Source organism: Amblyomma maculatum, chromosome 10 (genome assembly GCF_055883805.1).
Source record: "Amblyomma maculatum isolate TAMU_Amacu chromosome 10, ASM5588380v1, whole genome shotgun sequence".
Lineage (NCBI taxonomy): Eukaryota > Metazoa > Arthropoda > Arachnida > Ixodida > Ixodidae > Amblyomma > Amblyomma maculatum.
In genome coordinates, this window is record NC_139353.1 from 8,045,558 (window position 1) to 8,065,737 (window position 20,180).

The 20,180-nt window shown below is 44.0% G+C and overlaps 1 long non-coding RNA gene across 1 annotated transcript; it reads left to right on the forward strand.

The window, feature by feature from the left end:
* The first annotated feature begins 2,134 nt into the window (after positions 1-2,134).
* On the forward strand, positions 2,135-10,482 carry LOC146175516 (uncharacterized). Its single transcript, XR_014701145.1, has 4 exons — positions 2,135-2,164; positions 3,399-3,469; positions 6,877-6,966; positions 10,309-10,482. It is a non-coding gene; the product is annotated as an uncharacterized LOC146175516 (long non-coding RNA).
* The last annotated feature ends 9,698 nt before the right edge of the window (positions 10,483-20,180 follow it).

Consider the following 20,180-nt stretch of genomic DNA (forward strand, 5'->3'; position numbering starts at 1 on the left):
CATGAAATTTTTCAAGAAGGGAAAATAAATTTAAACACACTTCAAGCATCCACTTATCGCACATAAGATTTTCATAGGGTGCACATAGAGCGTGTATCGTCAAAAATGGCAACAGGGCTTTCTTTCCCGTAATGCCGTCCCTGAGTTAAACATGGGTTCCAGTTCATTATCTATGCTGAGGGCGGAACATGACGTAGACCTGATTCACTTTCCAGGAGACGGCTGCAGCTTAAGAATCAATATCCAAGGTTTTTTTGTATAATATGTGTCCAACGGGTTGGCGTAGAGACTGATTTGTGGAAAGAGCAATTAATGTAAGCCATAAAAGACGAATCTAGAGGAGGCACGCGGGACCTCCTTAACTCAGATCACAAAGTGTAATTTCGCAGGCGGTCTCATACCTATGATTAGATAATATTGATGATACAGGTCTTGTCATAGTGTGCGTTGTGACCGGTATGTTTGAGCAGCCGCGCGTATTACGCCATCACACTGAGAAAAAAGAATGTTGATCACAATGAGTGGACCACTCTGTGCAACCTTGAGGGCAGTATGCGTAAACCTTTCCTTCAATGCCGCACTGAGCAGCAAACTACGGCAGCATATTGCTGAGATGTCTTCCACAGGCATCGGAAAGTATGTTGTTAATGGTTATCTGTAAGCCGCTCAAATGCACATCATGTCATTATCGATTGCAGAATAGTTCGGAAATCAGTAAAAAATGACCGTGCTGTTTCTGGCTGCCAGTGATAAAAATAGAAACTGCTCGCTGAGCAGTCACTTCTGCACCAGCAACAGCCGATGTGTCTGCCTGAAGCTAAGATTGTGGTATACGTGGTACAGCATTTAGACGCTTAATTAAACTTTGGGAAACGCCGGTGCACAAGGTGTGCACAAATGGCCCATTATACAGAGCTATAATTTACAGCGTAAATTTAGTCTAAGATAATAATCAAAAGAATGGACTTGGGCCGACCTTCACATTAAGAGATCAAAATTGAATCATATATGCCAACTAAGTTTATTTTAACATGATGCAATTTTAGCAAACTTCAGGCGGGTGATATATTCTTCGCACTGATGCCGCATATTTGCGGAGTGCAACACGGGACGAGTATTAGGTTTGAGTCGCAATTTCAAGATAAAAGCTATGAGAACATTTGCAGCACTCCGAATTCTTCATTAAGCTTATGGTAACCGTCATAGGAAACGATAATATGGATGAAATGTTGGATCGCGTACTTAACAAAGATAGCCTGAAAACGCTAACATTATCATTATTCATAGGAGAGGAGATCTCAGGGAGCTGAAAAATAACATTTCGATTAGGTTATTTTCGCCCACAAAAAGGTATTTTGCAAATGCAATCGCTAATAGAAGGGCAACCTTATACTTCAATCAGACGAAGGACCAGGCGGGCTGTGGTAAACGCTACTCGACAATATATCGTATTCACACTATTAACCATGTGCAAGAACGTACTCTCAGCCCATATGCCCCTTCATGGCGATGCAGTGATCCGAGTGCTCGACGGCTGCGTCCAAGCAGGCGGGATCGAATCCCAGCTCTGGTGGCCACTTTCTGATGGAGGCGAAAAGCAAGGCGCCCATGTTCTGTGCGATGTCAGTGCACGCTAAAGTACCCGAGGTGGTCGAAATATCCGGAGCCCTCCACTACGGCGTTCCTCATAGCCTTAGTCACTTTGGGACGCTAAACCCCATAAACTAACTCCATCCGCCCACATATTATTTTCAAATACGACAAGAAAACATTTAACTCAGTCAGAGCATCAATAGTAATGCAGGCATTGCGGAATAAGGGTGTTGGTGAACCATATGTGGCAGTACAATGAAAGAATTCTACAGCGGCTGCAATGGACGCAGTCCTCTATAAACAAGGTTATAAAATTATAATAAGAATTTCTATTAAGAACATCGAAAAAGTTAGACGGTGTAGGTCTTGAAGAGAGACCTTTCTAGATTTTGCCATGTGCAGTTATGTCAGGTATGTGGGCTTAGGCGTTAGTGTTTCATGCAGACAGGACATCGTCACCACTCATAGTGGGAACGTTGCTGGGAATCCAACTTTCGAAAACCTCTATATAAAAGCCTTAACGGTTTCTTGATATTTATTTCAGAAATCATGCTCAAGCGTGGTTCAAACGGTACGTAAGCTAAGTTTGATCCTCCGACAATCTCGGTGAGTTTTGATGTGGAAAACTGAAGCAATTAAAAGGTATTAAGATATTTAACCCTTCTAGAAAAACCCCGGGAAATAAAGATATCATATTCCACCCAACAAATCTTTTGAAGCACTAGAAATAATACATCGAAATAATGAAATATTTTCCCATTAGTTTCATCACAGGTTGCCTCGAACAAGGCTGGAGGCTTGGTAGATCAAACCTGCATAATAAAATACTTATTGAATTGCTTAAAATTTGAGAGTTGCATGGCACAACAATTTTTCTGCGTTGCGTAAAATCATTCAATGTCTGGTTGGAATACACATAGATCGCTTTTTTTAAGCGTATTCTAAGCTACTGCTGTGAACGAAAAATACAAGTTAAAACAGGATATCTTGAGGAATCGTTCACCTGAATACGGAAAAAGACGACGCTAGCGTGCATGACAATCTGTTTTCACGTGTTGGCTCTTGAGTGCAGCAAAACCAAAAGTCAGACATTGCTATCGCTGCCTCATGATAGCCTACAATGAGCAAGCTTTAAAGACGCATTACCAATGAGCGTGCTTAATTTGGTTGCAACAGCTACGATAAAGTTAACAATGTGACCAAGGAGGCTAGTTGGTACTGCATTGCTATATACCTTGAATACACTGTGTGGAAACCGACAAAACGAGATGAGGACGAAGTAGCACCACATCTCTCATTTTGTGTTCTTACACGGCAAATTGAAACAACCTATCTAGTCTAAGCAGGTCTCAAGTCCTGCACTCAGAGTGGTTTTTGCTTGGGAGCCACAAGTAGAAATCAAAAACTAGGGCAAGCGCAGTTAAGTTTGAGAGGCAGCGACCCTGAATAGTCCCAGAGGGCTCTTATTAGATTTTGGCGCGATTCTAGAATTCAAAGCACTGTTTGCGCATGCGCCGGAAAGAACGGTAATTCTTGGCGAGAATGTCGCGAAATTCCCCAGCCTTTCTCTATGACATTGGTACTACATTTTCATTATTTAGCCCTACAGGCTACAGCAGTTGGGGAAGAGTACCGGAAGAATATGCAGTCGCATTGCTCTCTGAAAATTGTTGAAAGGGGATGTCAAACCTAAGCCCAAGATGGCAAAGGAATATATATATACTTGAAAGCTATCTCCACCCTTGTACTGCATAGTAATGCTCTGTTCAGCTGGCACTAAAATAAGCCGCTCTTTTTTATTCTAGAGATGTTACAGCCGATATTGTTCTGAAATCTACAACACCTAACAAAGTATTTCTTGAAGTGGATGTTGTTGGTAAGGCATGGTTGTTTTCTATGTTGGGGCTTCAGCATTAAGAAAACTCACAAAGAGAAAGAGCAGACATATTTTATGGTAGCCTCAAAAGGATATCTGAAAATATTTTAGGGCGCAAAAAATACACTATGAAGCATGAAGATCATTTGTAACCTTATATATGTCTTTAAGTTAAACGCCAGCCAGCTGTGTTGAAAACAAATGTCACTACTTGTGTATTATTGTCTTCTGCTGCCTATGATGTCATGGACAACACGAAAGCAGGCTAATGGAGCGCTGAAACATACTCTATATTGGAGAATTTGCGCCTGTAAGGATCAGAAACTATCTGACGATAAAAACGTTTCCAATCCAATTCTGTGGCAAGAGCGGAATATCCACGTAGCAGCTAGTCTTTCAAGGTCGCAATGTTCGCCGTTCATGGTCAAAATCAATTTTAAAGTTATGAGAAAAATTTTCTAGCAAATGCCTAAAGCACATACGAATATAAATGCATCGTAACAACGGCGGCTCTAAAGCAAACCGGTCCCAACTTACATGGCATACAATGCCAATATTACATGTTACTGGCGACAAATCATGAAAAAAGCATAGAACTCGGCGCAACAGGACTACATGAACAGCATGCCATCTTTCGTGTGTATCTTGGAAGAACCATAGATGTAGTCATAAATATAATTAAACAGTTTTTTATCGTCGCGTACTACCGCCACATATATGTCATGTACCTTGATATTTGGGACGGCGGCTTGACTGATATGCGTTCTCTAACTGGCGTGTATGTTCTGAATTATCCGACCGTACACAGCCTGTGTAATTAATGCGTTCGTGTATCGCACAGCAGCTACACAACTGTTAAGGTCATTGATTAGCGAAGCAATTGCCTTATAGCTTTCATTTAATGTACCTTGCCTTTCAACCCTAATTGATGCTTCTTTTTTCTGCAACATTCAATGAAACATCAAAACTCGTGACCTTTGTTGACAAGAAATAGTGGCTCGTTCATTTTAGGATATAAACTTAAAATTTTGTATTTTATAAGTTGGTGCTTAAATACCAGCAAAGTCTAATTAGGAAGTGCTTCTGATTTTCGCATTTGTTGCAGTGGCTTACTCTTCAACGTGTAAATGCCAAAATCCCGTAATAATCATGGTTAAACCGAATCACAGCACCCACGTGAGATTTTACAGCGGCCACATCGCTAAGGCTTACAGTCATGGACGACCATCTGTGCGTTATGAATTTTCAGCAAAATTTGTTCTGCAGGGCCAGACGAACCAGATCAAGTAAAGCTATAAAATATAAGGAAATATTAACGCTATTGTCACCGTAACAAATACCAGCTGACTGGCTGGTGAGGCAGCCTTCAAGTATTTTTTTTTTCCTCCTTGGAGTCTGAGTCCCACAAACGTGTTATCCATGACTGTACACTGCAGGAACCTGCCGCCCAGTTACCATGGGTCACAGTTTGAAACAGCACTCTCACAGGCCAGCAAATGCAACATTAAAGTGCCAAAACACAGAGCGACCACTATACAAAGAAAACATTAGGCACTCGCCAGTTTAGAGTTGGCACCTCCGTATATTTAGCTAGGTCCTGAACTACTTTTACTTTTGGTAAAGTAAAGCTTCTGTAGACAGAAAATTTACTTTTTTTCTTGTGAACGTGTTATTGTGTTCATTTTCTGTTCCGTGTTAAGTTTTCAAAACTACAAAATGCAATGCATGTTATTTTACGTGCGCTGTGAAACATTTAGTTTTTTTTTTTGCAAAATGTTGATGGAATATAAGATTGTATTGACTAATTTTTGATCTGTTATTTGTGGCACTGTCAATATGTAAAACTGTTTTTGTAACTCTAAAATAGTACCAAAAGTAGCGTTTGATCTCATGCCTTGCTTGTTCAGAAAAATCTTTTTCTGAGGTATGCAAAGTTACCTCTCCGAACAGCGCAAAATCAGAGGGCTAGTAAGCACCAACTGGCTTTAGTTTCTGTTTCTGCCACTGCTTTGCATTTTGCATGGTGCTGAAACTAAAATAAAAAAATAATTATGTAAATAGTATATAAGTTAGTGGCTGTTGACTCCCCTCGTACATACTTATTAACATACTCGTGTAAGTTTAATATTGTGTGAAAGACCACCAATCATAGACAGTGAGCCCCATTTTAACTAGCCATATGAACGTTGGTGCGTGACTTGGGGACAACTAGTGTTACTCAGGATTTAGGAATAGCGGTGGATTCCATTCTCATCTCACACTCCCATCTCAAAGGAGCTACCCGAGTTAGCAGCCTTAGCAATGTCGGCCGCATCATGTGATCTCGCAACGTCACACAACTCGCCGATTGGTTAGGAAACTCGCCGATTAATCAGACAATGTCCGGCTAATCTGCTGCCAGCTACCCTATGCTCGAGGCATCCTTGTGGTTTTTCGCTCCCAACGCCGACAACGTCGACATCAAACTTTCTGCTGAATGGCACCATTAACGCTATCGCGTTAAACCGGCGTCAGTGAGTCAGATTTTGGAAGGAGCGTTGTCCCTTTTAATCAGTGGGGGAAATAATTTAAATTGAATATCGCAGCCATATGTTATAGATTCAGACGGACCACGTTTACTGTGAATGATAGGGTGACGTAGCGTCGTGTTTATTTCTCGTGTCCTCGTTGTTGTTTTTTCGTGCTCCGAACGTGTTTCAAGATCAACTATTGCTATAGCCTAGATGCTGAAGAGATTATGTCTACCACAAAATCATATTCGTTAGAGTGCTACTGGAGGCATCTCTAACGCTGTGAGTGGTAATAGATGCACCGCCGTAGGTGTGGCTGATTGCAACGCTTCGTGATGCAAAGCGGGGACAAATATTCTTGCCAAACGCTTGCCTGCATGTTGGACTGTACAACTAAACAGTGTGAAAGATTACTTCATTTATAAAATTCCTCACGTAACAACTCAAGCGAAAACCGCGAATGAATTCTATATGGTTGGGCAGCTTTTGTTACCTTGCCAAAGAGTAAAACCTAGCTTCTGTCTAACAGACAGAGCTAAGAGCAACGGCCTGCTCAGGTTTCTGAAAGAGAGTAGCCCCCGCGTCCTACTTTAACTTATCGGCAATCACATCTATACCATTGTCCAGAATTGTAATTAAAAAAATCTGGTTTCCCGCAAAAAGTATCCTCCTTAAGGTATGAGTTCTAAAAGGAATAGTTCATTTGCCAGCAGGCTAAGGTCCGCAGAAAGGAAGAAGGACGAAGAATGTGTAGTAAACTTGGTTAAATTACGCGGATTTTAAAAATCGCCCTACGTCTCTCATTAGCATTACTTTTCAAGCACTAGAGAACTGTTCGCGTATACGTCCGCTCAGAAATACGCGACATATATAAGGCACCTCTTTCCATTTCCCCAGGTAGAATTCCAGATGCATTCAGTACGACATATGAGGTCATACAGGCCGATTTCAACAGCATTACTTTAGGAGTGTCCCCAGCAGGTCAAGGTACGGTACATGCTTTACGTGCCTTTTGTAATTGGGTCTGCACGTTGGTTGATTTGCAATTTAAAATGCTTAAAGAGACAATGACACTGTCATTGTTTGTGTTGTGAGTTTGCGGCAAGAAAATAATCTGGAAGCCTAATATTCTTCCCCATTAATTGGTGAAGCAAACCAAGACGCTGTTTATATGACCGCACACACTTACTGCACACCACAGAATAGTTCTCCATATGTACTACTGTCCTGTCGTTTTTCAGTGCTCCAGTTATTGTTGAAGCACTCGTACATATGACTCACTTTACCAAGCATTTAGTCTTCGCACTCTGGTCCTAACTTTTATGCGCCTTTGACGTACAAGGTATTCTAAAATCATTATTGCATTGCACGAGGTTCAACGACAACTGTTCTCTGTGATGAATATAAACAGGTTTCATCGGCCGGGAGATCCTATTTAATGTTTACCGACATGGAAATTAAACAAATATGAGAGAGACCTTGGTGAGGCTTTTGGAGGTGGATGGCACAGCGGGGCAGACAGTTTTCTCGTTATAGGGTTCATGGTTCGAGAAATAATTTGCTAAAACCCGCCGTGGAGAGCCGTGGATAGGGCGTTAGACTCCTATGTCCCAGTAGGCGTGATCGAATTCCTGCTGCGACGGCCGCTTTTCGATGGAGGCAAAGTGTCTATAGCTGTGAGATGCCAGTGCACGTTAAAGAACTCTAGGTGATCGAAATTTTCGGAGCCCTTCACTACGGCTTCTCTCATGGCCTGAGTTGCTTTCGGACGTTAAACGCTATAAATCAAATTATTATCTTCCTAAACGTAACTGGCCATGCTTTTATTTTAATGGACGATACCGTATCGCGAAACGGAAAGCCGTCAACACGAATGGTAACGGTTTTTAAATTTTCTTCATCGGCAACGTGCGTCGAAATATATGGAATGTGCAATATTTATTCTAGAAGCTTGTTCAGTCGGCTCTCGTGCATTGCAGAGCTGTAAATTATTAGCTGGTGTTTTAACTTTGGTTAACCATGGCGGGAAGCGAAAGCTTCATGTACATGACTAAGCTCACTGCCAAGCTTAAACTAAACATATTGTGCATTTCTCCAAACGTAAAGACCATTCCTCATCGGTTTCTTCGGCACGCCTTCTTTTCAGGGCTTCATGCTGACGTGCATTTTTCGCGCTCCGACGCGCTACTGTAGCAGAGTGGTCATCCTCCTCCATCTCGCGCAGAGTTGTAACCTAGGCAGTAGCCAGGGGGCTCCTATTTATACAAGTATCGACCCTCTAGCGCCCTCTACATCCACGTCACATTGACGTCATGTGACCTTCACGTTGTGGTCACGGGCTACTTGATGACCTACGTGACTAGCACCATAGACACATGGTGTCCACCAGGCTTAACACAGAAGTTTGACCTCTAAATCTCCTTCAAGCTGAAAACCATGCATGACCGACAGCACCTCACGAGACCTTGACCTTGACAGCGGTCACGGACAACTTGGAAGCCTACGTGACTATGCCTCAAGTCACGTGGCGACTACCAGGTCACGTGACCTTAATTTTGAGTCACGGGCCACTTGGCGGCCTACGTGACTATGCCCCAATGTCACATGGCGACCACCAGGCTTAACACAGAAGTTCGAGCCCTAAATCTTCCTCAAGATGAAAAGCGTGCATAGCCGACGGCTCGAATTACCTGGTGTAGTGAAGCTTTCGCTTCAAAACTGCGTTGCTACGAGTACTATAACCATCCAAATAGTACTGTTCTTTCTTCTGCATTATTCAAAGCACAAACGGCGTCTGCACTTCGTGCATAAAAAAATGAAAGCGACGCCATTTTATTAGTGCGCAGTGTACAAAAAGGCACTCAAAAAGCTTGCGGATATGTATCTTCTACGCTGGACATTTAGGAACAAATTGCTTAATAAGAAAATTATAAAACGAGTCTCAGATTTGGACAGCCTTCAATAGCAATATCACACTTCCCCTTAAGACTAAAAAAAAAGCTGATTATCTATTTTAGTTACTTGTTCACTTATTTTATAAAAGATATGCTATTAACATAGCATAGCCTTACAAACATACCCTTACATAGCATATCCTTATCTACCTGCCTTAATTCGTGACATCGCGGACAAAAAAGTTGTTTCTCTCTCTCTCTCTATGAACGTAGTGTCTGGGTTTTATACAAATCAACCGCACAATCGTTTAAGCAGTTAAATAATGACAGGGTTGTGGAATTCTATTACATAACGAGAAGAAGGTCGGAATTTCTTTAGGTTTGTTGCACGTTGCAGACATAGGGCAAAAGTCTTCCTGCCACAACTTAACTGCTTGTTTTTTAACGAATGGTACCTACGACATTCGAAACATTCAGATAGTTTATTACAATCAAAATGTGATATTTTGTTATCCTGCACTTTCTGGAGTCTTGCAGTTCCTATAAATTGGCAAATACTTGTTGTGTCGCTCCACAACTGTTATCCTGCGAGACATAAATTTTTCTCTTACGATCACTTTTTTACACGTATTGCCTTTAATAGGCACCACATTTTCAACTCAGTCAAAATGACTCAGCACCCAGTGATTTCAGCAAGGCTTCTGACTATAGAAATGCACATACCCAGAAAGTTTGAAAAAAAATCTTGAAACAAGTTCTTGACAGCAATGGTTTCGCATGTTGTATAAATGCACCATAACAATCGACAGATTTGTTAGTCACCTCTTCTAAGGCTTGCAGTTACTTGCTATTTATTATCAAAAACGCAGTCAATTGTTTATTTATGATAGTTTTAACTGTTGTACAAGCGCTAAAAAATCTTTAAATGCTAAACTATCGCTATTCTAGTTTACACCATTTGCCACCACATACACATTTACGATATGCCACAGTTTCGTCGCAATGAAAGGTGGCCCAAAAGTGTGGTTTCTATAGAAACAAAGATAATTGCCTGCAGAATCATTTATGAGCGACATATGAGCAATTTAAATATCTCAGCTCGACAAACTGGTTCACTTTAAGTCATCCATACGTTCTCTTGGCATGCCAAAATGCGGTTCCATCGAGACTTCAAAGTGTTATCTTATCAATTCGAAAAACATGAAATCTTATTTCTGCTCTCATTTGTTTTCTTGTCTGTTCTGAAAAATCGAAATTCGTTTAGAGTAAAATTACTTTTCCTGAATCTCCGCGAGTCGCATATCCCATGCACAGATAACGAAAAGTTTCTTTGAAGCTAACAAAGTTTCTATACAATGACCTACCTTTATTTGTTCAGCGGGATGAGAATCTCTTTATTTTACATAATGGTGTGGTGCAAACGTTTCAATTCCAGAACGAGCACTATGCATGCTCTGGGTGGAAGAAAGTGCTGCTGCAAGCTATAAGATGAACGTAACTTGGCCTGACCAATGTTCTGGGCATAAAGTTCGTGTTTATAACCGAGACAAATATTTATGCACGAATTACACTGCTCGACCGAAAAATCGCGATTGAGTATTGTAAATAAAATGCCATATAACTTTTACGCTCAGAGTTGTTTCTATTCTCCGGGTATGTCACAGCACAAAAAAACTGTAAGTGCAATAGCACGTCATTTATGATGCCTAAACACAAAGAAGAGAATGCCCAAATTAAACTGCTTCAATCGTAGGCACTAAACAGAGACTGTCGCGTACAAAACACAAAAGGTGGTTGCTAAGGTGACAATAAAATGATTAGCTATGCAGCTGCCGTACTTGAAGCAGCTCTGAATGTACCCGGCTGATACCTACCTCTTACCATTATGTGCGACGCACCCACAAGCACGTCACTGACTTCAAAACGACGGTCTTGCTGATCATGTCCGGACAATTCTCTAGAAACCTACATTGTTGCATATATAGGCAAAAACGTCTGCATGATGTATAAAAACTTGCCTAAGAAGCTGCCGCTTTCTATCACTGATCAAGAATTTTCTTGCGATCCCGGTAAAGAAAGACCAATCATTTAGTAGTAAAGGCATCTCCCAAGACTTCAAATACGTTTGTAGAACTTACTGTCCTTCATGCCGTCATTGAATACATCCATCGTGAAAGTTGCCAGCACAGTTCTATTACAGCATACCATTCAAAAGGATATTCCTCTTATACCGAAAGGTATCAGAATTCTGCCAATTCACGAAGATGCACTACCATAGGATGCCATTCCTGCTGGGCCTGCATTCTGTGTGGCTCAGTGCGATGGATTATCGTCACGGTGACGCTGGTGCCAGATCCATGTATGAATATTTTGCCGAGAGTATTATGAAAATACATGATGTTTTGAAAGATACAGAATGTTATGCTCAAATCGAGGTAGTGTTTAGAAATCTTGCACAAATGAAACGACTCCATTGTTCGCGGCCAGCAAGCGGCCGGCAAACCTTGTACATATTTTGTACTGTGAATTTGGTCATTATGTATATTTTGCAAAGAAGAAAAAAAGGTATCTGTGGTGCCGCGGTTAGCGTACTGAGCTGGTGTGCGTGATAATGGTTCGATTTCTGGCTTGGCTACTGCTTTCTTTTAATTTATTGATGTTATTTCATTTATATGAACGTCTTTTTAGCCTGCAACAACATTTTCCCCACAACAAGGGCCGCTGACCATATTGTTATATGGACCCCGTAACAATATTCTACAACCTCCATAACATGAAACTATTACCACTTCTACACCTCCTACCACTCCCACAACTCCCGTGTCCCCCATATAAAATTTTTAAATAGGGTTGACACTGTTTTGTGCTTGAGCCTCTTCTTCCCATCCACTCAAGGTTCATTAAAGTCTTCAGCACAAAAATGGTCCTGCAAAGGTGTTTATATGGTAAGAAATGTGAGGCTAGTCGCCCAAACACTGGGCTGTCCTGTGGGGTTCCTCTTTTCCTAAGGCTTTTTTTTGGATGAAGCCCTGTTTCAGCCACTTAAAAAACATAGAAGGCAGTTGCAATAAAAAGCCTATGGAGGCATCTCAACACTACATTTGAACAGAAAGCGCTCCATAAATATTTAAATCTACGCAATGCGAACATTAAAAATTTAGGAACTAAATGTGCATATAGCTGCAAACACGCAACTTTAGGGGTTGCTTAAAACTTACCCATTTATATTTTTATGCAACTGTCAGCACAACTGCACAGAAAGCTGGCAATATGTAGACGCAAGACTTGATTTGGGTTTTATCAATGATTGTCGCGATCCCCGGAAAAGACCTGCCGGTGGTCGATGCCCGAGCGAGCTTACGTGCACCGAAAAGATCATGACAGCGCACCGATGCGCGTGCGGTAAACGCGAAATCTTCAAGTTTCATGGTTTTTGGTTGAGGCTGTGTGCCACGCATGCAACAAGCGCGTACTCACGTGCACGCGTCAAGCGTGCAATGCGCGAAACATCCCTGCGCGGCGGCCCTGCATTGATCGAACTCGTATCTGCATAGCATCATATGCTGCAGATACCACGTGAATTTCACTTAAAGATCTAAAACAGCGCCGAAAAGCACAAGGGAGATCTGCTTATCTCGCACAAACGGGTGTTTTTCGTAGGCTTGAAGTTATTCCGGCTTATTCTGTGCAGCCAGTCTGAACGACGATCCCGGTAATTTTTTCCGGTCGGAATGGAAAAAAAAGTCTTTCCTGACTGTGTTCGGTTGCTGTAGCCGAAGGTGCAGCAGCCGGGCATAATGTCAGCGTGATGTCAGCACGAAAGCTGTAGGGAAACTGCTCTCGGTCTGGCTATCCTCAGCCGGCGCCATCGGGCACTTGGAAAGTATATGGCGCCTTGTAGTCACTTGATACGATTGGGCCAACCAACGCGATGGTGGCGCGGGGAAAAGAAATGCGGTACTGTGAAATTTTTTTCCAGTGACTCTAAGCGTAGCTGGATAGCAGCGCCGCGGTGCGGCCGCGCAACTTCGGCTGCCTGAGCAGTAGTCCATTGACTTCTTTCGTCGATAGTGTACATGTTTTAAATTAACTTTCTTCACGAGCCCTATGTGCACAGAAGAGAAACTGAGGACCGCCGCAAATTAAATTTCTGAAAATTATAATTTTGTTCGTGGTGATACAAAGAAATCAAGTTTGCTTCCTAGATGTGCTGCTATGCTATAATTCAGAGTGGTGTTGCCACTTACGAAAGTGATCTTAAAACTAAATTTGAAGCAGTTGCGGTCCAATTCTTTATTTCTAAACAATCACAATTTGCTCTATTTACATGCGCCTAACAGCGGCATCTGCCAACCTGATCGGATCAAAAATCAAATATTTTTTATTCCCGACAACGAGGATGGGTTGATGAAGAGGGAGGCAGTTCCTCATGCTTGCTTTTGCATGGATCTTGTAGTCGCATAGTTTGCTATAGCTTAAAAAAGCTATCGGAGTAGTTTTGTTCAACCCAGAATAAATCGCCCTTTTGAATGTTCAGATGTTGGTGGGTTGTGTTGCACATTGATGAGTGAGATTCAGTTCTAATTTCACTTTGAAATCAGTTTTGCGCCATAGAAAATGCTAATATCGCATCCATACATGGTGTGCAAAATTTAAAAAGTTCGCGTTTTCTTAATGTCATGAAGAAAGGAAATTCAGATGACCAAGGTCACGAAATCTGAAAATATCTGTTCTAGGGCTTTGATAGTGTCATGACTTCAGTCGCACTAATACTTACTATGTGCACACAGGCGGAGTAGCTAACCCTCAACATACACATCGACGGCTGCAACATCAAACATGAAATGTAACTATAGGGTGACCACTGTAAAGGCCTGTGCACACTTGAGATTTGCAGCGGTGGTGCTACCGTTCTGGTCGAAAAGCGAGTGTCGCAGATTTTTGCATTAGTCAAAGAAGCCTTCTCAGGCCAATCATATGCTGCTCGATTTTGTGGTTTTACCTTTGAGCAATCAGCAGCTCAAATGAAGTGAATTCAATTCTATTTATTTCACTGAGTGAAATAGAGTGAGTGAGTGAGTGGGTGAGTGAGTGAGTGAGTGAGTGAGTGAGTGAGTGAGTGAGTGAGTGAGTGAGTGAAAGTTAGCTATACATCCGCTTGTTGTGGTTGAACAGTCAAGATCCATAAGTATATTTCCAAGAAATCAACCAATTCGGGAAAGTTACCAGCGGGTCGCCTTTGCAAGTATGGACATTGGTCAAGCTGAGAGCTTCCCTGGTCGCGTGCTATAGCCGGTCACAGGCCCTTCGTAACTTGGAAGTGCGAATCGGCTATAACAAAGCTATTCAAAATGACTTTAGCTTTTCCTTGATCAGGATTTGATCGGCTTGTTTTGGACTGCAACGGTTGTGAATGTTACCCCTTTTTAACTAGCGGACAGCAAAACGTCCTAGCCAAATCCTCACTATGGCTTAGCCTGTCCGCTGTGCTACTGATGCCACCAACACCATCAATTTCAATAGTGATTGATAGTCTTTTCAGTTCTCAAGGCGATGTTTTGCCTCTACAGCACTTTTGCGTTCGTATCTGGATTTAGATTTGGTTTGGATTGGATTGGTGCTGAGGCTTCCCTTTTTTACCAGGTGGACCATAGAAGTCTTAGTCAAGTAAATTCCCTACTGTGACGGATTCTGTCCCACCGCGGCGCAATGCCACCAACACCATTTATCTAGTCAGCCTTATCCAATTCTCAAGGCATCGTTTGGTTGTCTTCATAGCCTCAGCCCTCTCATTCCGCTGTGTCGCATCACTGTCCACCGAAGCGTCTCCTTGCAGCTGTCCAGACGTGAAACCCAGCACCTGCGGCAAAGTCGACCCACTAGGCTGACCTGGTAAGAGCACTTGGCAAGTCATCACTATATGTTCGATCGTCTCTGTCTCCCGCCCGCACATCGCACACAAGACATCGGCGTTGTCTTTGCCCTCGATCCGCGAGTGCCATTTCTTCGCGCGCAGCACCCCCGTACGGGCCTCAAAAAGCAGGGCGCTCCCCAGGAAGTTGTCATAGAACCGCTCCTGAGTGATATCCCTCTTGTGCGTGGAGTACATACCAAAAGCCGGCTTGGCCGCTGCACCAGTTCGCTACAGCCTGGACTCCGCCGCTGCCACATGTTCACGCACATTCGAAGTAGTCCAGCACGTGTCTTTAGTGTTTGTTACTGTTAGCAGTGGTACCTCATACCTTGCAGTCAGTTCACATACCCTCCTCTTCCAGCGTTTGCATACTCCGCAGTACAAAAGGCAGCGTTGTACTCGATGAACCCAGCGGTCCGCCCCCAGAGTCCACGAACGCATTTCAAAACTAATATTGGCCACTGCCTCCCGGGACTCGAAGGAGGACCAGCCAACATCACTCTGCACCGCCTCGTTAGGGGATGAACAATGGGCTCCCAGTGCCTGTCTTCCCACCTCTTTCTGTCTTCGCTCCATAAATTCCCGCGTCGAAGACGTGGTACACAACACTGCAATTGCATATGTCAGAACTGGCAACATCACCGCCTTCCATATGGTGCGTAGGACCTCCATTTTATTGAACGACCACAATGACTTGGCTCTGAGGACATTCTGGCTGCGCACCGCCTTCGCGTGGAGGCTGCTCTCGTAGTCTACCAGGTAGGCATGCTGTGTCATGAGGTCTATCTCGAGGTACCTGTAGGTTGAAGCCCAAAGAATTTCGTGCCTTTGTAATAGTAGTCTCGGTTCCACAGCCGTCCTGACATGCGACCAGCCCAGTACTGCACTCTTCCTCGAGCTGAACTGTAGACCCAACTCCTCCGCATGCGCTGTGCAGATATCTAGCAACTTTTGCAGTCCTGCCTCTGAGCCTGCCGTAAGCACAATGTCGCCTGCGTACAGCAGGCCCGGTAGGACCTGTTGCACTACCCGGCCACTGTCCATGTATGACAAGTCAAAACCCTCGCCACACCTTTCCAGTTCACCCTCAAGATCGCTCAGAAGCAGCATGAATAACCGCGGGGAGAGAGGGCATCCCAGTCGTAGAACCCGCTGCACCTCGATCGGACGAGATTGGAGGCCTTGCAACTCCACAAATACCTTGGTGTCTGTATAGAGGGCGCGTAGCCGCGCGATGACCTCTTCAGGAAGACCCCTGAGGCGCAGCATATCCTCCACAGGAAATCTTGTTGCACGCAGTCGTATGCCTTCTCCACATCCAAGGAAGGCAGCCCAGAGCTCCCTACCATGTCCCGTGACGAGTTCGATACACTGCGTCAGAATGAACAAATTGTCCTCCAATCTCCGGCCCTGACGAAACCCTGATGCAGCTCGCCCAGCACTTCCTCTCGCTCCGCCCATGCCTGGATTCGTCTGCGTAGGATTTGCGCAAACACCCTCTATATAATCGGGTTCACCGTGATCGGTCTGTACGCCGCAGGGCTGCTGCGATTGCCGGAGCCTTTGAACAGGAACAGCATTCTGCCCAATGTCAGTTCATCAGGAATTTCCCCCGACTCCAAGTAGTAGCTTAAAACTGCTCGCAGTTTCTGTCTCTGTGTAGAACCTCCAGTTGGATTCCCTGATGATGTAGATGATGATGATGCGACCACTGATGGTGATGCTGGCGATTACCATGCAGCTGCAGGTTCCACAGTACAGGTTTTCAAGAAACCATTATGGTACATGCAAAGGCAATTTATCAATCGGTATAGAGCAACGGTCATAAAATCTTAAAGCTCAGTAAAATATCGGGAGTCACCCGGACGTATGGAGAGAGCAGGTGTGCACGGTGACGGTAACGGCCTCCAAGCCTCTAACATAAATTTAGAACTAGAAACCTTGATCACACCTTGTGACTACAATCATCTACCTTCTCGCTCTGTCTAAAACAGTTGACACTTACGTCACACTAACGTCGCACAAATTTCGATATAACGTCCATGACAGATTTCGTCTCATGATATATGAGGTTTTTGCCTTAAAATAATTTCTTCTTTTTACCAAACATTGTCCAATCTCCCATTGAGGGCGTATGCCGTGTATTCGGAGGCAAGAAGAAGAGGAGGATTCGGAGTCTTCGTTCGAGCTGCCCACCCTGTTTCTGTGAACGGGCAGCTGACCACATACTTGCACACGTACAAGACCCGGCTTCACCGCAGTCAAACCAGCGATCTGCGAGCCCACCTTTCACGACCACCCACCAGACTTTCACCTGTGTCCACGCAGCCCCTGCCTGGACTCCTTCCAGGTAACAGTTTTGGCGAAGGCTTAGGAGATAAGTATTCTCGCCTCGGAAATTCTGGTCGTGTACAGTGCTCTCACGCTTATATTGAGAGGAAAATCCGTTTTGCGCAACTTCAATTTCCAGAACTGCACAGTCAAGTATAGACTGAAATTTTACTGATACCTCTGTTAACCCTTGTCCATCAAAAGCAAACGCGGTACACTATTCTATAAATGCCTAATCGCCGTGCTATGTTTAAGAGAACAACAGGTGAGAATCACCACAAATCTGAAGACTTGTGCATCACGTTTCCTGTCCTCATAATGGCGGCTTTTGCACCAGGATAATCTCGATAATTTGCATAGGGTTGTTAATAAAGGGGTGATTAGCTGCGGACCCTCAGGGCTATGTGGACCGCCACGCACTGAGAGATTTGAAATTTAGTAAACTACGTGACGAAACATGGCTTGATGACATCTGATGTGTACCTGTTTCTAAAAACGTCTGTTTTCTTTATTGCTTTCTCCAGTATAATGTGGATGCTAGTGCTGTAGAACAGCCGCTTAATGAAGGGCCGTGACAGCAGATAACACATTCCAAAAATTGCAGAGGAATTTATGCTGTGGTCATGATGCAACAAATCCTTTTCCGGTCCCATCTTCACATGTGTTATTTGCCTTGTAGATAGAAATAGAATTCTCAGCTTATGTTCGACATGGTGCAGCCGTGTGGTCCCTTGCGAATCTTGGTCGCATTAGATGAAGAGAGGCGAACAGCAAGTGAGAAGGTAATAATACGCGCTGGCCGCAACGAAGCCACATACAGCTAGCCGCCACACTGTTGGCGGGCAGGAAGATGTCTCTTGGTTCAAAGAATACCAAGTACCTGCAACTTTCTGTAGAAAATGCCACGGCTTTTGTAGCGATAGCTACACTAGGCTAGTAGAAGCGAGTTTCACCATGCCTGTCCGTGGCCACAACTGCGCATGCGGCGCCGAAACCATAGCAACTAGTTGCGCCGGCTCGGGGTGGAGGAGAAAGGTAGTTTCCGCACTGCGCATGTGCGCGCCGCAGCAGAGAGTTGACCGAGCGGAACAGGTGGTAGTGAAAAACTTTTATTATGAAGGCAAAAAAAAAAAAAACAAAACAACGAAATTATGTAGCAGCGTTGCGGGCGGCCTTCGAACTGCCAATTGTGGCGTCCAGGGCGTGCCTAGTCGCGGCTTATTCCGGAGGCCCACGTCACCACCGAAATTGTACATCCGGCTTGATGCTGGACAAAGGAGCTTCCCACTGCTGTGGACTACAAAGGTGACAAGAAGTATTGGGCAAGTGTGCCGGGCAGTATGGGATATGAGTGTAATCGGTGCGGGAGTTGTCGCATAAACAGCAGGCCCTCGAGTACGTCCCGAGTTGGAGGAGGGCAAAACGATTTGGGGTAAGAAAGGTGCGAGTCTGAAGGTGGCGCCACAAATGTTGGTGGCGCTGGGAAAGATATTTGTGCGAAGGGGGTAAGGTGAGACAAGGTGGTAGTGCAAGGTGATATCGTGGTACATGAGCGCGTCGCGCGTATTCATTCCCGGTGGGGTTGGGCTTGCTCGTTCAGTCGAATCGCGAGCTATGAAACTGGCCGCCTTGTTGCCAGGATTACGTGCGGAGAGCTAACCGAGTGGAGCAGGAAAGTGCCTGCCGCCATTACATGCGCAGGGCATGAAAGTGTGTGCTGATACAACGCCAGTGAACTCTGATGCGTTCAAGGAACGCTAGTTACGTTCAACATTTAACGCTCTGTCGCCCGCAGTAAAACCTTTCGCTCCACATTAGGTTCAGCAGCTTTTAATCCCTTTATTTATTTTAATAAGAGCTAGTTCAGATGTCTCCTGCTTAGGCGTATCCTATAGAACCCCGTTTCGGTGCTTAAATGGTTTTCCTAATATTCAAGGGTCAAATTATACTGGTGGCGCCAGTAACGTCTCCTTTCCTTGGCGAATACTTATCTAGCAAGAAATCCTTCAGCTGTTAATATGTCCTTTCAAGAGAAGGGGCTGATTGAACTCACATTGAATGCAGTCTCGGTACTGTTTTTTTTACAGAGGCTTTATCTCGCCTTCCACTCAGCCTTATCAAATCGCCGGAACTTGCTATCAGCTGCCTTCCGTACTCGCCGCAGTAAGCCGACCTAAACATTGGTAAGTGGTGTTGTGACGACGCAGGCTCAGCTGCAGAAATATACAAGCGTGCCGGTTCCATTTTCTAATCACTACCTTGTCGCCAGCGGCCTGAAGCGGCGGACACATATTAAGGTGGTTTAAGTTTTCTAGTTGCTGTATAAATTTGGCAAACACCTGGGTGCCATCGTATCAAGCCGGAAATAACGCACAAATCACAGCTCCCACGAGTATCGCGGAAAGGCCTTTGGCATAATTTCGGTGCAACCTGGATGTCAAATATCCTGGCACAAAGATTTCCCATTTTGAAGCGCTGATTATTGGTAGTTAAAAATGTGCTCCAAGCAGGGAGGTACCTGTCTATCCAGAACGACCGTAAGGTAGTCATAGGCCGATACTAATGAGGGAGTTGCAGAAAGAGATGTGTGAAAGTATAGGATGATTGCATGGAGGCATGAAGAGGCATGAACGGAGGAGTCTCGAACTTCATATCATGGAGGAAGTAATGGCCACTCCAGGGACTCGAAGCAACTATCGTCTGCGTAAGAAGAAGGGAAAAAGGTATGCAAAGGCATGACCATGCCGTTTCAGTGCTGCCTTACTGTACGCCTACTATACATGCTTCTGATGCGTTGGTACTTCGCCTCAAAGTTGATTAAGTCGCAGAAGATATAAATTACTTAAGACTTTAGGTGGCCGTCAACGAATGGAGAACAGGTTAACGTCGCCGGCTCTCTTCCTTGTCTCAGAAAACTGAAAAGAACACAAAGTATATTTGTCGTCCTCAATACTAAGTTACTAAAAAGGTTTTTTTTTTTTTTTTTTTTTTTTTAATATCGCATGCAGCGATAGGGACACTTTTCGGAAATATTGGACTAATATTTCACGCTATGCATTTCC